This window comes from Lepeophtheirus salmonis, chromosome 9 (assembly GCF_016086655.4).
Source record: "Lepeophtheirus salmonis chromosome 9, UVic_Lsal_1.4, whole genome shotgun sequence".
Taxonomy (NCBI): Eukaryota; Metazoa; Arthropoda; class Copepoda; order Siphonostomatoida; family Caligidae; genus Lepeophtheirus; species Lepeophtheirus salmonis.
In genome coordinates, this window is record NC_052139.2 from 7,890,386 (window position 1) to 7,917,680 (window position 27,295).

A 27,295-nucleotide genomic window follows, 5' to 3' on the forward strand; every position below is an offset into this window, starting at 1 on the left:
TTATTCCACTCCCAAAGAACCTTTGAGTACATGCTGATATAGAGCAATACAAAAAATTAAAAAAAAATGATAAAACATGATCAGATGTAGAAATATAAAATAAAAATAGAATGTGACGAGTAAAACGACCATATATGATAAAACATAGAAGAAGAAAAAAGACCCAAAAACTGAGTCAAGAGTTTAAAATTCACATTCAAAACAATTACTTCCCAAAGTTTCATAAGACCTATTAATTCTTTTCTAAGTGTTCAAATATCTTGCTGATATTTTCGGGTAGTATCGTACCAAATCCGCTCCATATTGCCATCCATAACCCGACACATTTGGAATCCTTAAAAAGAAGGCTGAATATCGCGCTGCAGCAGATATCAAAATTGTTCGTAATTCCGCAGCTTCCAATGGTTGATGGGTGCATAACTTGTTTGCAATAAGGGATTTAGCATTAGACAAAGGAAAATCCTATGCCTTAATATTATCAGAGGCATCCTTGACTACAGCTTGTTCACTGGAGTGACCCTCGATATTAATAGTGGATGATCCATTATAAAGCAAGGCTCTAACTGGATTAAAGAAGGGTTGTGGGAGAAACTTTTTAACGGTACTAAGAATGTGTTTGTGTTCTATGGAATCAAACGCCTGATGAAAGTCCACCGCAATCATTGTTCCAAATTTATTTCTATCAATTACAGAATCAAGGGATGCTCTTACGGTTCGAGACATGTCATTAATTTTTCGATTTCGTAAAAAACCCTTTTGATGATGCCGAATCTTGGTGTTGAGGATTTTGTTTTGTAACTACTCCCGCCAGAATTCTATATGTTTCATTTAAAATTGTAATTGGTCTCCAATGTTCAAATTTAATACCATTTCCTTTTTTTGGGATGAGTGTACACTGATTATGACATGTACATGAAACTTTACTTCTTACATCTAGTAGACAGACAAAGTCAGGGTTAAGTTTCACCAGTTTTTCATTACTGCATGCTCTTTTTTTCGATTCCGCCCGCCCCTTGTGTTCAACGAAAGTATTTTGAGACTATACATGATTCAAATTATTAATTCTTGAGGACCTTTCTTGGAGTTTCTTTATTACCTGGCGAGAGCCCAGTGTATAGAGTTGATCTCTTAGACCCAGAACATGTCCTATTACGTAATGACATACTAAGCTCTCCATTAATAACAGGGGTTTTTTTTCTTGCGAGGTTTTACATTTTTTGGGGACTCTGTAGTATATCTATCTTCCAAATTACAAATTTTAGCTTCTTCTTTTTCCGGAGGTTGTGGATTTTACTTATTCAAAGGTGAACAAGACAATTGTTCACTGACAAATAGATTTCGGTTTTAATATTAAAAACTGTATCTATGTATTCCTTGGTGAAACCATAAGTGTTTGTTTAAGTATCTCTTAGAAGTGATAAGTGCTGATCCTAGTGATTAATTAGTGATTTTCATCATCTGAGGATCATCAATTAGGATTTCATTTTCTTCTTCTTTCTTGGCATAAAAGGAACTGTTAGGAACCTGAAAGCTCAACGGAAGGATACATCCGGGAATCCAATAATATATGACAAAAAAATCACAATCCATTCTCCAAATGAACATGTGAAGGAAGATGAAATAGATTTTTTGAAAAGTATGGAACTATCATCAACCATGCTAAGTGTAGTGTATTTAAGGATGGTAGACTAAAAGGGCTTAGAAATGGAAACTTTAATTTAAGTTTAATCCCGAAACGTGAATTGCCAGTGTTCTTACCAATGAGTTGGGTTCAAGACAAGAATTAGTGTTGCTGGTCTCCCTAAAACGTGTGTAAAATGTTACAAGACTGGACATTTTTCTAAAACTTGTATAAATAATTTTTAAGATGGACTGAGTTATAATTCAAATAATGCAGATTCAAGGCCATTTGATAAGGCTTAAATTCCAAGGATCAAGTAATCAATTTTATAATTGTTTTAATTTTGGACATGCTAAACATGTATGTAAAGCTGAGAGTATCAAATCAAATGAGTATGATAATGTTTTGCAAAAATCTATTATGGAATGGAGTAACAAACGAAGTGTGTCTTTAAATAAGGATTAGGAAGAATACTCTGACTCTGTAGAAAGCCTGAAAAAAAAGTAAGACTGTTGCTGATAAAACTAGGAGTAAGAAGGAGCGAAGGAAGGAAATTAATCGGAGAAAATCAGAAGAGAAAAAAGGATATTTACAACCCGAGCGAAGAAGTCCAAAACTCATTATATGCTGAAAGAAACACTCTGATAAGAACTGGTCTATGAATGATAGAGAAGGAGCAGATAATTTTTGAGAGGATAGGGAAATTATAGAAAGAAGGAAAATAAGTGTACCAATAGATCCGGATGGAATTAAATCAGCAATGGGGATAACATCAGTAGGTAGATTTTTAGATTTCTACCAAAAATTTATACACTCTCGGTCATGCAAAGATGGTGATGGAAACACTATTGGTTTCTGTGGTGCTCATTACGCAAATTTTAATCCCAAAATAGACACTATCCCTCAGTCTTTTCATAATTTCAGTAGATCCAGCTAATTAGTATTTTAACATAAAATTAAAGGTATAACCATAGACAATATCAGCCACAAGAAAGAGGCATACGCGGACGATATCACAACTTTATCTTCCGCTTCAGCCAGCCAGGGAAATTCAAAGTTCCTTTGACAAAACGATAAATATCATCGAAGGAGCACAAACCTACACCGGGCTGCAGATCAACATTAAGAAAACTAGCATTTTATCTAACTCTGCTCAAATCTTCGAAGGATGGACAGTAGGGATCATTCATGAGGTGATAAAAATACTACTTGGCACAACATTAATGATGAACTCATCACGTGTGTTGACGATAACCTGAAAAAGATTTTAAAAAAAAGATTTTGGTTTTACAGTCAATGAATGTACTCAATTGCATTTTAAATCAACAGTCCAGTTAATAATTATGCCTTTTTTACTTTGTTCATATCTTTGCCGCTTTTCATTTTTGTTTACGTTATCTAAGTAAGTACTTTCATCATCAATTTTAGTAACAAATCTGCACTGTGAATTGTCATTTAAATATTTATTGATGTCCTGTTATTAGACATGTGTATTAAGAGTAACATTTTGAAATCATAATTATGCATCATATGATGTCATCCCATTCCATGCATAAAACAAATTTATGTTTGTAAATTAAAATTAATTAAAAATTTTAAAATTATTTTTTTGTTTACTTTCTTATACAAGATAATTTTATTAGTTCTCAATTCGTACCATTTTTAATGTAATAGCACAAACCTCAGAGTAGCTGCAATGAAAACAAAAAAATTATTTATAGAATTTTGCAAAAAAATGAACAACGTCAATGAAATAGCTAAAGGGCTCTTGCAGGAGGCATATCCAAGGTCCAAAATCAAAATTGTTTATATATTTAGTTTCGACCTTGGAAAAAAAACGGGAATGATATCAGTTTATATATTTTTGAAGAAAAAATAAAATTTGAAAGGGTGTAATATCCTAGCAATGAAAGAAGTGAATTTTGTTTAGTTTCTTCCTAGACACAAACCTCATTGACAGACAAACCAATAAACTTTGTTTCAATAGTATAGCATTAGTAATATTTATAACATTGCAACGTTCAAATCAATCAAAAAGTACACATGAACAGTTGAGCTAATCGTATAAAAAGATGTATCGATGATCTGGGGATGGCACTGTATTAGTATTCTCTATCTATTTATGAGTATCACTCTCCTTGACAAACACCTTATTAATTCAAAGATTTTATAAAGACTTCAACTGTTTATTTGAAGTTATGTTAAATGTATATGTACATACATCATGATAATTATGAATATGTAGATTGTATCTTTCCTTTGTAAAACTTTTTCTATCAAATACATGATATATTTTATTTTGAGGAATATAATCAAAGAAGAGATAAAAAATAAAAAAGAGTTTGCCTGAATTTCAAAATGAAATAATATTTTTTATAGCAAAAAAAGCTTTAACTTTTTTTTATCGATGAATGTATATTGTTGTGTAAAGTCTTGCTATTATATATATATATATAGACAAAAGTGTAACAATCAATATTCCTAGAATGTCTTTCATTTCTCCAAAAAGGTATACTTTGTACATATTTTTGTTTTTGACATGTACAGGTTGGGGATTTTAAATCATAAAAATTTAAGGATATTAAAATTATTCTCTCAAAATTAATTGACCAATTTATAAATCTTTTGCTCTTACATGATGGGCTCACTACCGAAGTCAATCACTAGTGAACCCCCTCCACCTTCAACCACAGTCTTCAAGCTACTCCTGAACCAGGCACAGGTCTAAATGAGGAGCTTCTTGTCCATGTTGGCCGCTGCCTTGTGAATGAAAGACCTCAAGGATTCAAACATGTTATGTGCACGCCACTTGGGCTCTCTCTCCCGTACGTACCACTCATAGTAGTCCAAGGGGGCATATCCGGTAATATAGGAGGCCACATTTACTAAAGCCCTAAAACGGCTCGTTTATATGGTATAACTTTGGTTTCAATTACACTATTTGGACAAACTGCTCCAATTTAAAATTATAGTATGAGATCGGGTCTGTTAACATCAATTTAAGCTCTGTAGTATTATTATCTATGGAGTTACTTGCGTCCTTGAGTGTGTACACAATAATGCCCGATTGGTGTACGTATTCGGAGGACATTTTAAGGATATCGTATTTATTCTAATACTGTTTTGTCAGTTGAGTCTGATGAGCACACTTTGATAAATATAGATCTTAGTGTTGCTAAGCCATTGAGTGGGTAAAAATTAAATTTTCCCACTCATTACAAGTTGTAACCAAGTAAATAACTAATACTTAAAATTTTGTACTAGTGACAAAACTAAATATAATTACTGATTGATAAGTATTGTGTGAGGTACACTCTATAAGTTTCCACGCTTGTCATACTTTCTCAGGATCTTACTGTGTGTACAATAATGCATGTCATGTATAAGTTACAAATTGTAACTTATATGTAAGTAAATTGTACAAGCTACAACTACATAATATAATAAATATTTTTTATGAAGAATTAATAGTATACCTGTGATTTGGATAATCATGATAATCATATTAAATATTTTGTGGATATTTGATATATTAACGCTGTCATCTTTGACCCTTTTGATGAAATTACTTTTTGATAGGTATCATTTTTAAATATTGTAATGTTTAATGTACAAATGCCTACAGTAACATTATTCGTAAATATTGAAGTAATTTGAATAGAGCGAAATGAAAGGATTGAATCAATTAATAACTGATGCTATATAAGAAGCAAGAAAATATATATGTAAAGCCATTAACTCTTCTATTGGCACTGCAACAAAATCAAAATTATGAAAGGAGTGGTGAGCCATTTCAAGAATAATTGAAAGGACAAAACTAGGTCATAAACAAGATTTAATTCATTTTAAATTTAAGCAAACTAAAGAAATCTGTCTAAAGAGTACATGGCGTTTTAGTTTGGTAGTAAGTAAACCATTATTTAGGAGATACAATTCAAATTAGGGTAAATATCAAAATAATCCAAATTTCAATTACACTAATCAAAGTAATTCCAAATCAAAGCGTATCTCCTAATAAATATAAAAACACCCTGACATTTTCTTGTAATTTTTAATTTCCCAAGGTCTGTTAATACTATAAACGATGTTGGTAAATTTGATGCATTTCAGCATTTAAGGTTCAAACGCTGTTCCCTGCTCACGAACAATTTTTAAAGAGAAAGGAAGTGTTCTATTTTTTGGAAAAATAGAACACAAGGGCTGAAAAGTAGGCATAACAAAGAAAACACGTTTTTGCCCCTTCAAAATTGCTAGATTTTAAATTACTATTATTTTTTTATTTCTTTTTATTCGCTGTATGGACTGGAGTCCCCATAAAACTTTTGAACCCATTCTATAGCTTGAAACGCGACATTGTTTTTGATCAATTGTTTTGTAAATAAAAAAGGTTGAATATCACTTTGCAAAATAACTCACAAACTTAAGAACAGATTGTCATGAAATTTTACAGCTGTCTTTTCCAGGTTGGTACTAACTAAAAATGAAGTGAATTGAAAAAAATTATCAACTGGCCCCACTGGTAAATATTTGAATTTAAAAATTAATATATCCTATCATACATAGTAACTCTATTTTTAATAACATTTAACTTTGAAATTAACTAACCATTTTTACATTTTATATTTTCCAGGTATGTTACTACGAATCAAAAATACTCAAATAGAGGTATGTAATTATTGTCATTACATGTATGTATTTCCCTAACAGCTTTCAAAAGATATCACAAAAATAGATCCGTAAGATATTTACGGAAAATTGTAACTTTTTGTAGAGCAATTTCTCATTCCTTTCCCCTACATATATTAATCTTTATTTTAGATAGCGTTGTTGTATTTTTAGTAAGTAAATATTATTAATTATGCCTTGAAAACGTGTCCAAATCAGACATAAAAGTCGTCCAATATAATTTTTGCTAAATGCAACCATTATAGATATTCAATAGTGGCATCATCATCAATCAAGAATCCAATATATACAGGATCTTATGACAAATTCAACAGCCAAGAGAGTACACAATTGTTTATTCTTCGAAACATTTTTTTACTCCATTGCAATCAGCGTTAAGGTTCTTCGAAATAAGTGTCAGTTCATTTCACATAGACATCATTTGCGGCAACCACAGCTTTCAGACGCTTCAGAACTACTTTACACGCTGTACAATGGTTCTCCACCGACAAGTTGTCCCATGCGGACACTAAGACGGCCTACAGTAGTCGACAATGCGATAGGAAGTTACCCTAACCTCCCTCTACAGAATGGACTATATGTAGAAGTACATTATTTTGAGATCTTAAGAAGAATGGGGCAACATGTCCTTGCTCCAAAAGTGCTCGAAAGTGATTTGGTAACACTCTTTTCTCGAGACACATCAGTCTCAAAAACCCACTTTTCTCATGGAACACTTTTTTTTTGTAGTTGATCCTTAACATCGTTGCTTCAATCAACCTGGGTGTCCTCATGGACCTTGGGCGACCACTCCTGGGACTGTCGTCGACACTACCGGTTTCCTTGTATGCCTTTATTAAGTAGTGAACCGATGACTTGGACACGTTGAGGTCTTTCGAGCACTGGGTTTTACAGCTCTTCCCTTCCAAATGAAATGAAATGATGCCCAGTTTCGGGTTCATGATGTCACGATCACATTTAACAACAGACAAAGTTTGAGGTGGTATAAATCATATTTAACAAACAGATTAAAAATATATACAGCCATGTTGAAGAAATATTAAGCTTGAGTTGCTGTCCTACAAGACTTATGGGGCAACTTGTATATAAATAATAAAACACTTAGCCAAAAAAAAAAAGTCTATATATTTGATGATGATTCATGCATCTGTACTATATAATTATTTACTAAACTACTCAAACCTCAAATATATCTTGGTAATTATAAAGTTAGAGACGATTTCGGTCAGGACTTGACTTGCTACACATTTAACCAATTGATCTATTCACATTATCCATTGAATCTCAATCATTGATTGATTGACTCATTCAATTCACTTAAACCCATTTTCTCGTTCAATTTTTTTTTGTTGGGCAGTTGTCATGATTTTTGTAAAAACGTTTCTAATAGCGGTTTGAGCCAACTTTCAAAGTATTTCAAACTGAAATGAATCAATTATCATTAATTAATCAACCCCACTTATTCATCTCAACTTGTGTATAATATTTTATCTTATAAAATTTGTGTAACATGATTGGGACTCATAACTACAAAGTATTGCAGTATGAATCATCATCAATTATATATATTATTTTTCAAAAATTGATCGATTAAGTAGCAATTAGTAGATGGAAATTCCGTCCATGAGATGTTTAAAATATGGCAATTTTTTTCCTTTTTGACTTGCATACTCACACACGATAATTCACACCTGAACAGCTAAGCGCAGTACTGTTAAAATTGAGATTTCTTTAGTTTACACTCACACACCTTTAGAGCAGGAAATACGAAATTACTTTTTTCCCGACATAATATATATTCATTTAATTTGAAATTGTATAACAACTTTTTATTGCGATAAAAATGAAAAGGATACAAATCTTAAAAGTAACATTGATTGAGATGTATTTTAAAATCTATAGTATACAAAATAGTACATATAACAAAACTTTGAAGTGTTATTCTTAAAGATTTTGCTAGGGCTTTTCTTTATTGCACCTGTCATTTATGGAGCTCTCTTCTTTAATAAGGTAAGACATAGAAATGTTATTTAAGAGAAATAAAAGTATACATCATTTATGTATTTTGTATGACTAGATCATGGATAGTTAGCCATTTACCGAAGGCGCTAGCATTGCATAAGATTACATCCTCTCCTATATTTTCCTGTTGTATGATATACTTAAACTTACTATTGCAGCAATCCTTATTTAGGATTAAAAGCTACAGTTCTATCCAGTTCACTCTGAAAACTTTTAAAGTTCAATCCTTGATGATGTCAATCAACTTTTTTTTTTTAAATCAATTCTAATACTGTCAGTTCGAAGGATCGACAGTGTTAAGGATTGGTCTCAAAAACTGAAAGGACCCGTCCTAAGACCAGATTGGACAGAATAAATAAGGGCTGATACAACACTATTTATAATTATAGGTATATTGCTTGAAAATCAAGAAAGATATATTTTTTTAATTAGGCGTAGCAAAAAGAAATCCATTAATTTGAATGGATTTTTATTTTTATTACTTAACAATTATCTTATGGCAATCAAAACAGTGCTTACATGAAGGTCGGACTCGATAATTTCCGTTATTTAATCCTTATATTCGAATGTTGGGCTTCCAGAGCGTCGTACTTCTTTAACATCAAAATTAACAGTGCAGAATCGATGAAACCAGAATTGGCTGTTACAGTATCTGGATAATTTATACAATTCACATTTTCAGCCACCTGGCTTGCAGTTATTATTTGCTGGGGAGTTATTATTGTAAGCCCTTGTTGAATTGAAGTACAACATGTCAGTAATTCCTGCATCGTTAGATACGGAATGGGATTTGTGTGTGTATTTACTCCCACTTATAGCTGTTTTAATGAAATCACATGATAGCTAAGCTGCACTCCTCCATAACATTCTTCAAATTGTTAGGGTTATCATGGATTCCGTATCAAAAATGCTTACAATTTAAAGTGCAATGTATAATGTATTTTTTTATTAAAAATAAATAAATGCTTCTTCATAAATTATGACATCTTTTTTAATGCAGATCATTTGTCAAATACTTATATGTAATTTCCAAATAAATGACATTTAAGTAAACACATCAATGAAGATAAATTACACCTAATATTTTCATTATTATTTAGTATTGGAAATTTGCATCATTCCGTCCTTAATTACACGGATCGGTCCTATTGTTTTTAGGATTTGTTACTCTTGACACCGCTCCTTAACTTTTGGTCTTTAGAATTTATCCTAAAAATGTCGATGTTTTATTAAGCAAAATAAGATATAAGATATTTGTACATTGTAAGAACATTGCACATTAAGACGGTATGGTATGTCTTCTAACTTTTTTCAAATTTCGATTACGACTACTATGGAAAGGTAGTGATATCTTAGATTGTCCTTCGAGATCATCTTTAGGTTGCACATCTTGATGATCAAATTATGAAAAAAACAAGAACTTTTCGCTTAGTAAAAACAGATACTAAGAATACATTTTGAATCATTTTACTTAAAATATATTTAATAGACATTTTTCTAACGAAAAAAAAATTGTTTTAAGTTGTTGTTTTTTTAAATTGCTACATGGACCAAAAAATCCAGAGGGTAGCTTTAAAAAAAACACTTTATAAGCCCTTTTTATATGTTAGAAATATGTCTATGGTAATTATGTAATGCAAAAAAAAATATCGATGGTGTTTTTTAATTTTAATTAATAAAATAAAAACTTTGGTCACCTTTCAAACTTTGAACTGGATATACTACTTAAAGATGACATCGTAGAAAAATTCAATTTTGTATAGGTTATTTTCTTAACATATCACAACTTTTCAGAAATAATTGTTATTGAAGTTCGATAAAGCTGAAAAACAAACCCCCTATTGCATATATTTTAAAAACATTCATGTTTGCATTGTAATGCAAAACAATAGGAACGTATTATAACTTTACTTCATTATATAATTTCTTTATCAAAACAGAATAATTAAAAATATAAAGAACGGCGAAGGTACTTTAGACTCATATTATTTTGCCACAAGACTTTTTCACTTCAACAATTTCCCCTTAGGATATTTCGCCTGAATATATAAATAAATGAAATTTGTTCGTCCTTTTTGTATATTTTTGCTTAAACTCGATGTTCCCTTTGATTTTTTAATCTAAAATATGCATTATTTATTACTATAAAAAACATTAAATAGCTATTTTCTGTTAGAATAATTTGAAATTTTAATTTCTTACTATTGAAATCACACTATCTAATGAGTTTGTACTAGAGACAAGATATATTACAAAGTTATAAATTAATGTAATAAGAAAAATAAACAAACATGACAACAGTTCGAATGGAAGAAGTGCTAATCAATTTTCTGAGATCTATTATCACTCGACATGAGAGATAATTCATATCGAAAAATACTCATGGACATCGAACTAACATAATATGAGGTAAGAACAGTAATTTCCAATCACTATGATCCATAAAACATTAAGAAAATGTTCTTTAAATCGATATTATAACTTTAATAAAAAAGTAATTTTAACAACAAATATGAACGTATATATAAATATATGTATATTAAAAAAATACTTTGTGAGAAAGTTAGACCAAATGAGAAAAATATATTTACAACATTATTTAAAGTAATAGTTTTTTTTTTTTATAGAGTGTTCAATTTAATGTTATTAATGAAAAGTAATTCATCTCTATAAGAAAATAAATCAAATAAATGATAGTGTCATGTTGCATACAAATATTATATACATGTGAAATATGATAGAATAGTGACCCAATTAAGACTCAATCTTTAGTCATACTCACACACACAAACACATACGTTCTCATTAGTGTAAATTATAAATTATTGTGGTAGGTATGAGAAACTTTAATCAAGTACATTCACAGATTGATTAGTTTGTATTTGCGAGCATATTTATGTGTCATTTGTTCATATCATATTTGTACTCTAGAATATACCTTAACAATATATTCAATTATAAGTTATCAATAGCCAAAAATAAGTTTTGAGTATTAGGGGGGAGGAATTAGTTGACACGTAGGTAAAGTGACCAAGTTCAACTTTTTAGCAATTTTCTTCTAATTGTGCTCTACCATTTTCATGAAATAATCACTTATGATGTAGTAAAATTAAGGAGTTTGTTATGCAAAAACTACCTTTAAAAGGAAAAAAGGTTATTGCATGTGCTTTTTCTTCTTTTTGTGTATTATTAAATAAGTTCTCATTGTTTTTAACTTCTCTTCTCCCCCCAATTAAGCATTCTCTCCCATCTTCCGTGTATGTTGTTTTAAAAATGCAATATAAAATAAATAATTATGAATGTGAATATAATTATAATATTTTTCCTGAATTAATACTATTTGAAATGTGCCTTAATTCAACATTATCATATGTATCGCTCCAGCCTTCTCCTCGCGCTTTTTTTTCTTCATTATGAAGATATCAACTCTACTCATTAGTGTCTTTGAGAGTCCTGAGTACATGACCCCAATCCTAAGCTGTAACTAATTTTCTGAATTTAAAAGCTTGGATTTATTTATTCTTCTGAACCTCATGTATTAACTTAGATTAATTAGTCTACAGATTTATAAATTATTTATCATCTTAAAATAATGTGTCAACAAAAAATGAAAGGCAATTTACAAGTAAGGAGCAACGAAACAGGTGATCAAGTGACCAAGGATCAAAGCTTCCTAGGGCTCTTAAAGTAGAGGCTCTCATTAATATTATTTCAAAGAAGAAAAATAAATAATACGTAATTTTTTTGTCGTTTTGAGTCGTTTTTTTAATTTTTCTTTATCCGTGTTAGACATATTTTGTGATTGTATGTTATTAAGTTAAATTTTTGTTTCGTTTTGAAATTTTTCTGCTTCTTCCTCGTTAAAAAAAAGTAATGGAAATAAAGAAAGATTATTGGAATCTTTAAAAAACATGGTATTGGAACCAGCTGAAATTCCAGACCGAAACCCTAAACTAATGGATACCATTTGCTTGGACTGATTACTGATCTCTATTGAAGTAATATATAGTATCAAGAGAAGCTGCCTAACTATACGGACATGGTGCCGTCCACTTCTGTAACACTAAGATATTCTTTGAATAATTTATGAGGAATCTGAAACTCCTCGTCATCTCGCTCAAAAATATTCAAAAACTTTCACTTGTACCGATATGGTTATTTCTATTTTATTTTCAGGTGCCTAGACTTTATTTTTTTGGTCCAAATTATACTTATATAATTTCAATTATGAGATAAACAATATTACTTTTTATTAGTAAATCTTTATCCATATGATATATATGCATGTTTATATATATATAACATTGAATAAAATGAATTGTTGGGGGTGGTTGTATTATTCTACCACAAATAAGCACTTTAGCTTTAAATAAGCCCTTCCATGTTTATCTAAAAATAACTAAACATAAGTTTTAAGACTTCTAAAAAATTATTTAAGCTAAAGATGAACTAAAAACTTTTTAAACTTGTTAAATAACCCTTTGGTTTTTCTCGAAGAAAGCATTCATATCTTTGAATTTTTTTTTTCAATTAGTGATGGATGTATTTATCTGAATCAAACAGTTTGAATTTGATTAAGTTAATAACATAGTCATAGGACTCATCATCCATCTGAGGTATTCTCAAATAAAAATTCAGCACAAGGAATACAATGTATTATCTCGTTTTAAGCTAACCATTTCATCATGCTAAATTGTCAGATTGAAGTTGTTTTTATCTGTCGACAAATCAGGAACAAATGTAAATTTTTTTACTTAGAAGTAAATATTATAATTGATGAAAATAAATATTGTTTTTCAAACATTTTTATATGAAATACGCAGATGGTCTGAAAAGTTCCCGACCTCAATAGGAAGATGACAGGACCTGTAACTAAAAGTTAGTCACATCTATTCAGCATCTGTTGAAAATTACTCACTAGAGTTTTACCAATTTTAGATGCACAGTTGTACATTTAGAGTGCTGTTGAATAATGAAATTAAAATTAAGTATTTTTCACAAAAACACTCACTCAGACGACTGCTACATAACAACTACGCGTCCAAAATGGCTGAAACTTTTGTAAATAACTGTCAACAGATGTTAGATACATATAACTAGCTTTTATTTACTAGTGGTGTACTCTTCACTTTGAGGTTGGAAATTTTTCAGAACATCCTCTATAATGAAATCATTTTCATAAATTTATGTACATAAATATTCATAATATCTACTTTTCAAACCAAGTATCCGTACTCAGGTCTCATCAGTACTTAAGTTTAAGTATTCAACTATAGGACTTACCGACAGTTAAGACGGATATTAATATACTTGGCCCGGGGTATACTGTAAATGGATAAAACTATATCAATGTATTACTGATTAAATATTACTCTTTTTTTCTTTTTTTTTCTCGGCCATTATTAGAATATATTACTCATGTTATGAAAAATTATTCAAAAATATATTAAAAACAAAAATAAGGAAATATTTTATACCATAATAAAACATATCAGGTCGAAAGTTAAAAGCGATATTAAATTAAAATTTCAAATTAAATACAATTTAAAGTACTCGAGTACAAAGTTGAAATAGGAATTTTTCCATTTAAATCATTGTATTAGCTTTTTTTTTTAAATACAGTACCTTGGTGATCATGGTGTCAATTTTAGCGTTTTGACTGTTTGTCAGAAAGTCGATGCTTCCAAGTTTTTACCATGTCGCTTTTCAATGAGTTGTATAATACCCATTTAGGTCAAATATAGTTGGACACATTCTCACATGATGTGATCTGTCGTTTCATGCATTTCTTTGTAGAAAAAGGATAAATTGATTTCGTTTTTGAAAAACTTGTCAGTGACTTCAAGTGTGCCTGTTAGTAAATACTATTTAACCATTTTTCAGGAAAAGTTAGGAATTTAACTCTTATAGTATTTATACAATCTGCTGGACTTCGTTGGAATATATTTCGTCTTTTTAAATAGTTTTGGAAGGGCAGAAGAGAAGGAGTTTTGGAACAGTTCCTTAGGAAGGCCGTTAAAAATGACAAAGTTCTCACAACCTGAAAGGCACAATTGGTCTTTGGAAATTCATATAAGAGCCAAACATCAAGATGGGTGTTTCGAGGCAATTTAATTGATCAAGGACTTAGGTGATATCACATTCCCTACGATATCGGAGCATATTGTTATTATGTTCATATTTCTTCAGAATGCTTCTAGATCCAACTTAAAATCTTTTTATATTTGAACTGAAATTATTGACAGTATTGATAATATTTTTGAAAGACCAGATTTTTTTGGGTTATCTAAAAAACCACTACATACTTTCCTGTATCTTTCTGGCAGATATTCCTTCCAGAAATTTTCACTGTACCATAGTTTACGAATCCAGATGCTATTGAGATACTTGTAAAAATCAAACAAATTGGGAATGCTTAAGCCTCCATAGTCTAAATCGTTATAGATCCGATATTGGAGATATCTTTTTTGTCGTTAAATTCGAAAATTGTGATTTCCATATTTGATATTTTAAGAATGTTAACATTTCAAAAGGACAAAGTAGATGAACTGCACTGGGTATTATCTATATATTCTAGGCCCTGAATTTAACCCACAAGTTCAAAATTGGAAAAGAGCAAAAGTCATTTTTTTCTTTATTCTTATATAAATATCTTACAGATTCATTTCCACGCTACTGGGTTTAATCCAAGGGCTTAAAATTCGACTTCTTAAGCCATTTTGAAGTCTAGCCGCTGCTGAATTAAGCCGTGATAGCGACTTATCAACTCTGTTTTTCAGAATTTATTGATAGTCCTGTTTTTTTGTTTTTTTTGGAAAATAAACATAACACATCCAAGGTCTTCTTAATCGATTTCACAGTTTGAAAAGCTATTCCGGAATAGACCATCAAATAATTATTCTTTATTGTATGATAGTGAAACAACTTTTTGGTGAAGCGTCAAATTAAATAGTTATTATAATAATCAAAATAAGAGATAATTTAAAAGCAAAGGGGACCCATTAAACTTGTAGATACATATTCTGTACTCATTTATCTTCTATTATATCGTATATGTGTGTACATTTTACATATACTTGTTAATGGATCTTTTAAGTAAAACTATATACTACATTGTACATATTTAAGAGTTGTTTACTGTACACTAAAGCAAGGTACACTCTTTATATACCTAGAACAGACACTCTTTTTCCCCTTTCCTTTTTGTAGATCAAGTATTGGGGATTTTCTGTTTACTAATAATTGAATAGTTATGAAATGAAAGAGGGAATTGAATTAAACCAATCATCGAATGAATTTCTTTCGAAATTAAAATAAATTTCTTTCGAAATTAAAATAAATTTCTGTATGATTTAGTATTCTTATGAAATAAAAAAATTGATCAATTAAACAAAACTAAGAGGATAGAAGGTTGTACTCTTGAAGTTAGACCTTTGCAAAGCTGTAATTTCAGAGAGGAAAAATTCTCTGGAACTCAATTTGTGTAGGTTCGGTACTCAGTCGTTCCTTTCGAAGGAAGTATGTATTAATATATCCATATGGACTTCAAAGACTATTTTTAGACCCATTCTTTCATAAATTATGGTGCAATAGCATACAAATTCCATATTTTGAGTATTTCTGGACTACAGATAGTCTTTAACAGAGTATATTTTTACATGATATTTTTAGTGTGAGGTAGGTAAAACAATAGTTAGCATCTTACTAATTAATGTTCCTTAATATATATCATATGAATTTGCATTGTACATAATATTAATAAGGCTTTTCATAAGCGTATTATTTCCCTCACACAAACTCCTTAAAAAAGAAAAACAAAATTGCTTAACATTTTTGAAGTGCTTTTCAAAAGGACAATGAATTATTTAGAAACCCTTCTACCTACACACCTACATCAAGGACATCAGGATTTAATTAAATTTATTATATGTCTACTTTAAAAGTAGTATGGGCGGATATAACTTTTATTAATCTGTCTTTGTCATCTATGTGTAAGTAGATTCTCAGTTTTTCTCCCTCCCATTCTGAATAGGTAGAGAGATACATTCATTAATCAAAAATATATTCATTTTGAAATTTAAAAAAAAAATGATGTAATGAATTATTGTCAGAGTGTTTTATTTTTATTATTTTAAATATCGTTATTGTAATCATAATACTATCATATTATTTCGAAGAATTTAAAATATCCATTACTCATCCATTCAAAAATACACGATACGTTGGTAGAAAGTTGCTATCATTATCAATTTTTTTATTGATTTATGATTCATTTTAGATTTTTATATAAATAAATTATATCTGGGACTGTTGTATCACTTGTGCTGTAACTCAACTTGACTCAAATATACCAGAATTTAGCAAAACATACTAGCATACAGAATGGGGACCCAAAACTTAATTACGATTTTGTTTTAACGTGAAGTAACCGTCTCTGGCGACAGGGACAATTGCAACGATTGACAAATTGTATTGAAATGTAATTTGATGAAAAAATATATATTTAATTCCTAAATATATTCAAACAATAGCAGATGTACCAAGGAGATACTCATAACTTGCAGACCCATAACTCAACTACAAAAAACGTAATTTTTATGGAATCAAGATAATATAACTCAGAACGAATTTGTGATATGTTTAAATACTTAAATATTTAGGTATATTTTTATTCAATATATCCTCCTTCACAAGCAATTATAGCTTCATCAGCACGGCAAATAGATTGACAGTACTTGACGATGAAAGCCTAGTCCATGGCATATCACCCTGTTCGGAGCGAATCCAAATTTGATTGAGAATTTGATATTCTTCTCCATGACGCTTCAAACTTCAACGTCCAGAGATTTGAGATCAGGGTCAGAGAAAGGCCGCAAGAAGTCAGGCCAGAAGTCCGCCATTGCTTTGCTGCAGAATTTTTGGTTCTTCTTGGCTGTTTGGGGTTTTAATGGATTTCTTGATGTTGTAGGGAGTCCAAATTGAGATGTCAATGATCTATGCAGCCTTTTTGGCACTAACACTAGCGTGGGGGAGATCGATCATGCGTTGCCTTTTTTTGTTATTGGATTGCCATTTTTATACTTTAAGGCATAGGATAGAAACAAAACTTGTTTATTGTTTGTTTGGACGTTCGCTTGGTTCCATAGTGAAACTTCGTAATTAAAAAAACGGGGATACAATTGTAATTAAATGCTACTGCATGTTTCGGGTTCCCACTCTGAACATCATAATATTTTTTATTTAGTTGCTTATCAATGGTGGTTTAGAATAATAATAAAGCCTTACGGATTATTATTTCCTAACAACCAATTATATATATTATCTAACAGTCCATCAAATTATCTTCTTATCTGAGTCAATTAATAAGAACAAAACAAAAATGATTTTATCCAATTAACTTACATCAGAACGAGAAAAAATCATACTATCATTTGCTCAGTTCATCAAACTACATTGTTGTTATTAAACTTATTGTTGGTATGTACATTCTATAATCTAATATTTCATTTTATAAATATTATCATGAAAATGGGGAGGAAATCTTATGAACACTACTTTTTGTTACATGTTAAATCGGTTTTGGAAAGAGAACCATAATTATTAATCAATTTATACAAATAAATAGATTAATGGGTTTAGTATGTACTTGTCACGAAGCAAGTGCAGGAAAATTATAATTTTAATAATAAAATGAGATTTATGTTACTTAATTTGTTGGAATTGATTTTGAATCAATTGCATACTTATTAGAAAATTGGAGCCTATTCAAGAAAATTATGCCTGAATACAAAGAAAAAATAATTAATCTTTTTTGTAGTTGTTGTTTTTTTCACAGGAAATTTATTAGCTCAATAAAGATGTTATTTAATTAAATTGGGGTGTGTTGTTCTAAAGTAATCATGTATGGACAATAAATTTGATTAAATATTAATTACCTAACTGAAACCATTTAAAAATTTTAGATTAGTTTTTTTAACAATTTTTGAGAACCATTTATATTTAGGTTTTTGTTTTTAAAAAATTGTTAAAAAAACTAATCTAAAATTTATCTTCAAAAATTTTTACATTGATAAGCATGCCCTGCTAATAAAAAAATTCTAACATAGTTATCTGATAGAAAATTAAAGTCATGGCCTCCAGGCTAACCGGATCTTAACCCTTTGGGCTATTATGTTTAGCGTGTCTTGGAAATAGAGTCCAAGTAATATACACATAGCACTTTTGACTTCATGCAGGCTTCAATTTTTGAGGCAGTGTTCAACATCGAAAAGAAGTTCCTCATCAAACCCATTGCCAGGTTCAAGGCTATGTTGGAGGCTGTCGTTGAAGCTGGAGGGGTTTGGTTTGATTGATTGACTGTCCTTTTTAGCGCTTCATGTAAAGCAAAACATTTTTGAAATGCTTAATTAACATATCGTTAAACTTTCTCGATTTAAAATCCCCACCCTGTAAACATTAGCAACATTGGAAGATTCATTACTAAAAAAAAATGATATTTTTTTTCAATTAAATTGTGAATTTTCAATTTATCCATTAGTGTCAATTTTGTATCTATCAAATATGATACATATGTATAATTATTTGGATAAATCCTATCCATGACATAACCATTCAGGATTATTAAGAGCCTTTTAAGGGATTTTAAAAATATATTGAGTGTCAAATATTGATAATCCTTAAGAGAGCATTCACATCATAGTTTTTTATTAAATGAGAATGCCTGTTCATCGACAAAATGTTTTAGGCATAAAATAATAATAAGATTGATGGGTTGCTTTGTTTTTTTAAGATGATGTGTCAAATATATCCCTTTCTCAACTCATACTTGTTTTTATAACGTCATAATATACTTTCAATATTGATGTGCATAAAAGTAATTCTCAATTCTAAGAGAAGTTTTCCTTATGTTAAGCATTTAACATTTAAGTTAAAATGAATATTTTTACAAAATAAAAAAAAGAAAGTTTTCTATATAATTAGTTACACAAAGAATAAAAATATAATTTTAAAGGCATATTTAGAACTATGTAACATGGACAAAGAGTAGTAGAATGTGCTTAACATATTTTATTATACTGCATTTCAACTGTCAAATATTTTTCTATACTCATTAAATATTAATTTTTAAAATGTATGTATGTATAGGAGGGTTCACATAAATTGGGAAAATCTTGAAAGGCCTATAAAAATAAATATAGTAGAACCATATATATATATTTTTTTATTTTTGTATGCTACTTTTTCAAATATTTCTGCCTCTCTTGATAACCTCAGCCACACAGTGCTGGAAGCTTTGGAAGGCCCTGACAACCTCGTGCGAATCCACCATTGCCATTCTACTGATTCTGATTTTGCGCTTTTAATTTACATTCCCTGGAGGGATGGAATATCCCAAAGAAGAAATTTCACCTTCCAACAAGACATTGCACTGTCCCAAAAGACCAAAAGAGTGCAGGATATCTTGGCCACAAAATGTCTTCCTTTTTGAAGTCGGGATTTGCGGCCTACATACAGCCATGTCCTGAACTTATGTAATTTCTATCTCTGGGGGAGGTTCAGCGTGAGGCCTGTGACAAATATCATTCGTCTGTGGAACCCCTCAAGAAGTCAATGACAATGCTGGATCTGCTCGAGTTTACATATTTTTTTTATTTATGAAAGTCCACAATTCTCTCTAATTGAGTATATAATTAGCCTTCCTTTTTTATAATTTTTTGTCGGTATTTTGATAAGATGTTTAAGCTGGATTCGTTATAATTTATCCTAAGCTTCAGTTACCAATGATCCCACAAATATTCCTGTTTTTATTTTAAATTTGACTATTTTGAAAATAAATATTTGATGTGCTTAAATACTGCATCGTCATTATTGAGGTATTTAATTATTATGCATTTGGATTTATGATCCATCTATCAATGATTATTGTCTTATGTTTAATTTATATTTCTATATTTGGTTTGTTGAGACAAGACCATCTATTTTTATTGAAAATCTATATTTCTGCTATCTTAAATACAGAAATAGTACTGAAACATGTTAAAGTGGGCTCACTGTATGTTCAATTATGCTACAATCTTAACTTCACACAAAATCCTTTGCGTTGTAGTGATGTTTTTTTTTTTTAGAAATATTCATTATAAGATTGACGTTGATGTTTTTGCTTCATAGGAAAAATATTAAACTTTTTTCAAAACTACAAATATAAAATATAATTGCATAAAAGTTATTTTTCATAAATTGTCTATGAAAATAATACCTATTAAATATATACAAAATATTTTTTTGTTAGGCTGTCTAATGATTGAATTGATATCTTTGATTAAATATATTCTCATTCTCTACTATATATTATAGATGTATAAACTAAATATTTTATTGCTTACAAAAGCAATAAAATAAATATGTACTGTTCAATTCATTTTTAAATTACATTGAAACCTTGAAATAATCTCAATAAGTTTTAATTAATTAAAGAAAGTATAATGTGTATTTGTTCAATTTAATAACACTCTTGAAAAAATAAATGTACTTTCGTAGAACATTGGTTTCTATCCTTAAAGCATATTTATTATCGATTTTCGATTTACTATATTCATTATTATACCTCACCTTGTTTTTTTGCTATTTACTCCACCTAATAGTGTCAACTCATTTCCTAATATGCAACCCCTCGGAGGAAGAAAGAAAATACATTTTGTAGAGTTTTATTATGAAAGGCATACATTTCTTAGGAGTTGAGTCATATATAATTCATGACAAACCATTACTTTGTTGCTAGCCAAAGCACTATCATTTCATATAAATAAACATCGTGTTGATATTTTTTAATGGGAAACCATTTAAACTTCTTTTTTTTTTTTTTGAATGGGTTCATTCACCATCAAATTGCCTGAACAACTCAGGAATAAATGAAATTTATTATATATATAGATATTTACTTAGTAACTCCATATATATATTTCTTACAATCAAATAATTGGTTTCCGACATAAGAAGTCCTTTCTTTTGTAATTAACAAAAAAATAAAAATAAATTAAGGGCTGCGACAAATTTCAAACAAATATCATTCTTATTTAATACTTGACCTGATAATATGAATTTTTTTAATTTTATATCGAGACTTTAATCCTAAAGAGAGCTTGAACTATAATAATACAAATCACGAGGCTGTGAAAAAGTTTTATCACCTATTTAAAAATTAATAGCTCAGCGTAAACAATCCCAATTTAATTTTTTCACTTTCTACTGACACGTTGTTACCTTCATTGCATCACGCAACCTTTCCGCAAGAACCAGGTCTACAACCCTTGGAACGACTGTTGGTTTGGGGGATCACCATAGGAGGTCAATGGGGTGTTCCGTAAAAAACGACCGGCCCAAACAATGGCCCTGGGGGTCGTAGCGTACGAAGGCAAGAAGATACCTCCCTTCTTTTTTAAGACTGTGAAGAAAATCGCCCAGGAGTCCTACTACAAGGTGCTGAGGTTCACCATACTGTTACGGCTTAAGGCAACCTACCCAGAGGAAAACTATGTGTGGACCTCTAGATAGTGCATCCCTCACACACATTGGCCAAATGCTAGAAGTTCTGCACCGACAACATGGCTGATTTTAGACCCAAGCACATGTGGCTATCATTTTCCCCGGATTTGAACCCGTTGGACTTTACTGTGTAGGGCACTTTGAAGAGGGAGACTAACCCGACACCTCCCCCGAACGCGGACTCTCTGAAGGCCGCCTATGGGAGGGAGTGGAACAATTTGTCTGAGAAGTTCATCATCAACTCCTGCAAGTATTTTCGGCACCATGTGGAGGCATTGATTGCTGCTGGGGGCGGGCATATTGAGTGAACATGTTCACAAAGGTCGTGGCTCAAAGTTTTGTAAAAAAAATTTCAAAATTATTCCTCAAAAAATTAAATTATTAACATTTTTCTAAAATCAGTCATTCAGTCCTCCTTTTGCTTCCGAACCCTGTATATTGACCGACGAGAAATTAACAAGAAATAGTATTCTCTTCCTTAGAGTGGTAGTCTAATTTTTTTAACTTCAAACCCTTTAAAGAGCAGACGGATCTATCCATGACGAAGATGTTCATGGACCATTTCTGTCTTGAGGTCCACCAAGTTAAGACTGGTGGTATATCTCTACGTATCCGAAAAGTACTTCTTCTGACTAGTGTTGTGTTATCCTTATTTAGGACCGCAGTCCAATCCCTCTAGTTAGTTGTAAAAGAAGGAAAAATCGATCCTTTGTGACGTCAATGGGGATGTTTTTCCTTTTTTAATTACTCCGTTATATAATAGAATAAATTTACTAGCATTTCACTTAGCAAAAATAATATACAAGTATGTTCGTATTAGACTAAATTATAATGAAAAATTTCATATTTTGAAAGATATGTGTAATAATATTAATACATATTTCTTATTTGGCTTCATAAAACATCGAATTTTGTTATAAAAAATTCCAAGTACCTACAGTTAAGGACCGGTCTCAATGATCAACAGTCCTGAGTACCGATGGAACCAGACTAGACTGGACTAGAGCGAATAAATAAGGACCAACACAACACACCTCCTGACAGCAGACATGGTGAAAAAGTGAACCATTAGTTTAGTTTAGTTTTTTTCTTTTTTTTGTGAACGCTTAGCCTCCCTTATCACAAGATCTGAATCTTTTCAAATACTTTTAGTATTTGACATTTTTTAGTTCGCAATTGATGTTCAATAAAGTTATTAATAACAAAACAAAAATATTTATTTTCTTCGATCGCCATTTACGTAATAGAACACACAGTCAATAATTTGGACAGATAGTTCACTCCTGTTAATGTTGTGCTTTCATACTTTAATAAACGATGTTTTCTTTTCACAAAATATAAAAGAAACTAATTGTACTTACTAGAGTTTCCCATTTCAGTTTCAATATCTGTTTTTTATACGAAAAAAAAAATGAAGAAAAGGACCATTCAGGTATTTTGATATATTTATTTGACATCTGGGGAGATATTACAACAGATATCTGGGAACAGAGATTGAGTTACTTCCTCAATTTCCTTTTTTATATCTTTGTAGGTATATACAAAATATTTATGGTTGGCTACAATGGGATTTGTCTTTTTGTTTGTTTTTAGAATCCCACGAAAAAATATAGTAATTATACCTTGGTAAGTGTTATTTTATAGTTACACAAGTACGTAACCACATAGTACAAAATAGCACATTTACGAGGGTGGTCTGAATAGTTTTCGGCATCAACCTGAATAGAACAGCACTCGTAAATAAAAGCTTCTATCTAGCATCAGTTGACAGTTGCTCACCAAAGGTTCAACCATTGAGTTGATATGAGTGTTTTTGTGAATTTTATGTTTATGTTGGTAGATCCCAGATCCTATACCCTAGCACATCTGTTCACTTTTAATTTAGAAATTATATTACAACGCAACCTTTCATTGAATAACAAGGTTATATCTCAAATTATAAATTGATAAATATATTATTATACTCAACAAAAGTATCTAAAATACAGTGGGGCATAAAAATTTTAAATTATAGTTAAAAAAATATAAAACATACGAACAAATCATACTCGTATTTTACCGGAGCTTTCCAGAAACAATTCCTCAAATGATATTTTGCTGTACTTTTGAGGGAGTTGTTTTTCCGTAAATTTATTTTAGGCAAGTGTAAAGGTATTTTTTGAATATTCAAGTACTTGAATGTATGGCCAAAGACTTGAGACTCGACTTGGTTTTGCAGCATAGTGACTTTTTCTTATCTCTGTCTTTCCTCCGGTAGCACTGTAGTACCCGTATGCTGAACAGCACATATATATAGACAATAAAAAGAAAATAAAAGATAACTTATCATGTCGAAACTGTTTTAAATCTTCTTTTCGTGATATCTCTCATGAACAGTGCGTAGTCAATTCAATAAATTAGTACCATTATATGGTTGATTTATTTTCTATATAGTTTATTGATTTCTAAAGTATTTAGAAATGAGAAAGCACCTAAAGAAACTTTTTTATGTCTATGTTTTTAGTGATAAATATACTACTATGGACCAGATTTGTGAAAATATAAATAAAATGTACCTTTCTATTGAGTTAGTTAAATCCAATTAAAAAGCAATTACTTAATTCCTTCACTTACTTTCATAAATAGATAAATTTTTCATCAAAGTATTGATCTTGAGAATAAATAAATTGCTATAACATTATATACACACTGCTATATAAAATTATCTTACATAGTATAAGATCTTTTTCTGAAAATGTATTCAGAGTTTCCAAGTATAAATGTACAAGGGCAAGGAATAATTAAAATTTAATCGAAAAATGATGAAAATAAAAAACTACCTTTCCTGTCACATATTTTAATAATAAAAATGAAATCTTTTGATAAGTTGAAAAGACACTGACAAAGTCAATTTGATTTACATTAATGATTATTTTAATCCTTTATTCTATTATGTAGTAAGAAATTGCTCTTAACTGAATAAGAGCATTTTGAAAATATAGATTAGAAATTGAGAATGAGGGGCACGTTTTGTTATAGCCAATGTATCTTCTTTATTCATTAAAAGTTCCATTTTAAGTATGAAAAGGGATACAACATCTATCGTGCGTGTACAGCAGGTATAGCTGTACACATTGGAACATATATACATTATTTTACATATTAGGTTAGAGAAAAGAAATATTTTATTTTAGTCTTTTAATTTTACACAGTTCCTTGATAGGGAAAAATTGATTGAAAAGTGTAATGGGGCCATGGCTCCATAAAGCAAAAAAAAAAAAAAAAATAATAATAAAAAATTGGAACAAATAATATCGTGTTTTCTTTGTTAAGGCTCGGACCTTTCAGCCAAATAATAAAATGCAAAGAATTAAAGAGACTCTAAGTAAAAAGGATTCACATGCCCTCAATAAAAAAATGATTAGGGATCGTACTTTTGTAGAGCATGAAAATAATAATAAAATTATCAGGTTAGCTACAAAAATCACATCCCTAACAATGATGGGTAACAATAGTAAAAAAAAATCAAACAGGTCAGAAATCAAAAGGATATTTGTTCCTATTAACATATTTGTCACCCCATACCTGAGAGTATCTTTATATATATCCACCACTAAAAGAAGATAGGGACCTAATGTAATATTTTATAAATACCAGGTACAGCGAAGAAATCTTTACACTTTCCACCTAGAACTTTATCAAGATGTATTTCAGCAAACAGTTGTAATAGGGTATGTCAATAAAATAAAAATAGCTAGTATGATGTCTTGGTTACCCGAAATCATCAATGTCGCCCCCCCCCTTGGCAGCAATGATGGCTTCCAGGTGGCCACAGAAGGCCTTGCACCCGTTGCAGATGTAGTCCTCAGATATGGCATTTCCAGCGCAGGTTGACAGTGTCCTTGAGTTTGTTAATTTTTGGGTGACAGACAGTGCAGGGCTTGGACTCAACATGCATCCAAAAAGTTTAGTCCAATAGGTTGGCATCTGATGACTAGGGGGGGCACATTTTTTTGGCCAGAAAGGCATGTTGTCCTCGAAACACTTCTGGGTTTTTTTGGACGTGTTTGCAGGCGCACCATCCTGGTGGAACATCATGTTCATGTCGGATAGTTTTAGTTTTTTTTTTGTGTTTAATTTTAGAATTTGAACGGAACAATTTTATTGCATTTACAAAAACATTGATTTATGGATCAAAAAAGAAATGTAGTTTTTTTTTCGCCGCACCCGGTATAAAAATGTAAACTACATTTTACTCCATTTGATATGATATAAATCATAATATTCATATCCATTCCTTCGATAATTGAATCAAATATGTATTAGTATTTATTTATTAAAAGAATCGGAATGAAAGGATGCTCGCTCAAGTATGAAGTATGAAAAAAATAGGTACCTGTTTTTATACCATTTATAAATAAATTTATAAAAAAGGGACTCTTTGATTTCTTTTCTAATAAGGCCCTAGAGGGATTATAGCTGTAGTGAATAAAGAAGCTTTTCTATTTTGCATGTCTTTTTAAGAGCTGAGTGGAAGTTGGGAAATATGAAATATTCCTGTCAATTTTTATCTTTTTTCTTAGTTAATTATAAGGATTTTACATTACTTATAATTACAGTGATAGATAAATATATTCTAAGTAATTCATTCACTGTAAAATTTATCCATGCACATGAAATATGGTTTATATTTATAGAATAGTAATTAGTTTTTGCTTAAAGCTTTATAGAAAGGGGTATGAGGAACTTGCGTATTGCTTACGTACATTTAAATCGGAAGGAAAGAAAAATGATAATATGATTGGGGATTGACGTGAAGGAGTAGACGAACGGCAATAGTGGGGAAAAAAATGAAAGGAATTACTTATATATCCCAAAGTACAAATAATAACCAAGGATTCTATTAACACTATCAATTGTACGATAAAATTGAATTGAATTTGAACGAAAGGGACTATTCAGAGGCATATAGATTGTGGAGAGAATAAGTACTTAGTCCCTTGGCGATCTTGTAAGTTTCCTAACTGACAAAGAAAAGAACAGTCTATAATTTGAAAGTAGGTTTATTTTAACAGTGAGTTATATTCTATCTTTTGGGGAGGTGCTTGGTGAACTTTTAGGAAAAATATCAAAGATTAAAATTTTTGCTCTGCCCAAGGATTTGAAAGAATTTCTTTGTCACAAAAAACATTCTTGAATTTGGGACCGGGGCACAGCCCCTCCAGCCAAAAGTGTTTGGAGGTAGAAAATGCTGAGTATACCACAAAGAACATCACCCCCACTGTCGTCAAGAATAGGAGGGGAAACATTATGTTTTGGGGTTGTTTCTCTGCTAAGGGAAAAGGACGACCTAAACTTATCGATGGGAAGATGGATGGCCCATGTACCAGGATATCTTGGGAGAGAGCCTACTTCCCTCAGGCAGGGGCAATAAAAATGAAGAAG

At 30.5% G+C, this 27,295-nt stretch overlaps 1 protein-coding gene across 2 annotated transcripts in view; it reads left to right on the forward strand.

The window, feature by feature from the left end:
• The window catches only part of LOC121124580 (uncharacterized), a 131,550-nt gene that overhangs the window by 62,791 nt on the left and 41,464 nt on the right, over positions 1 to 27,295 (forward strand). The window contains exon 2 of one of the 2 annotated variants that reach the window (XM_040719738.2): positions 6,252 to 6,286. The exons of the other annotated variant lie outside the window; for it this stretch is intronic. The gene's annotated coding sequence lies outside the window, so the exon portion shown is untranslated. The remainder of the gene's footprint in view (positions 1 to 6,251; positions 6,287 to 27,295) is intronic. 2 annotated transcript variants of the gene reach the window in all.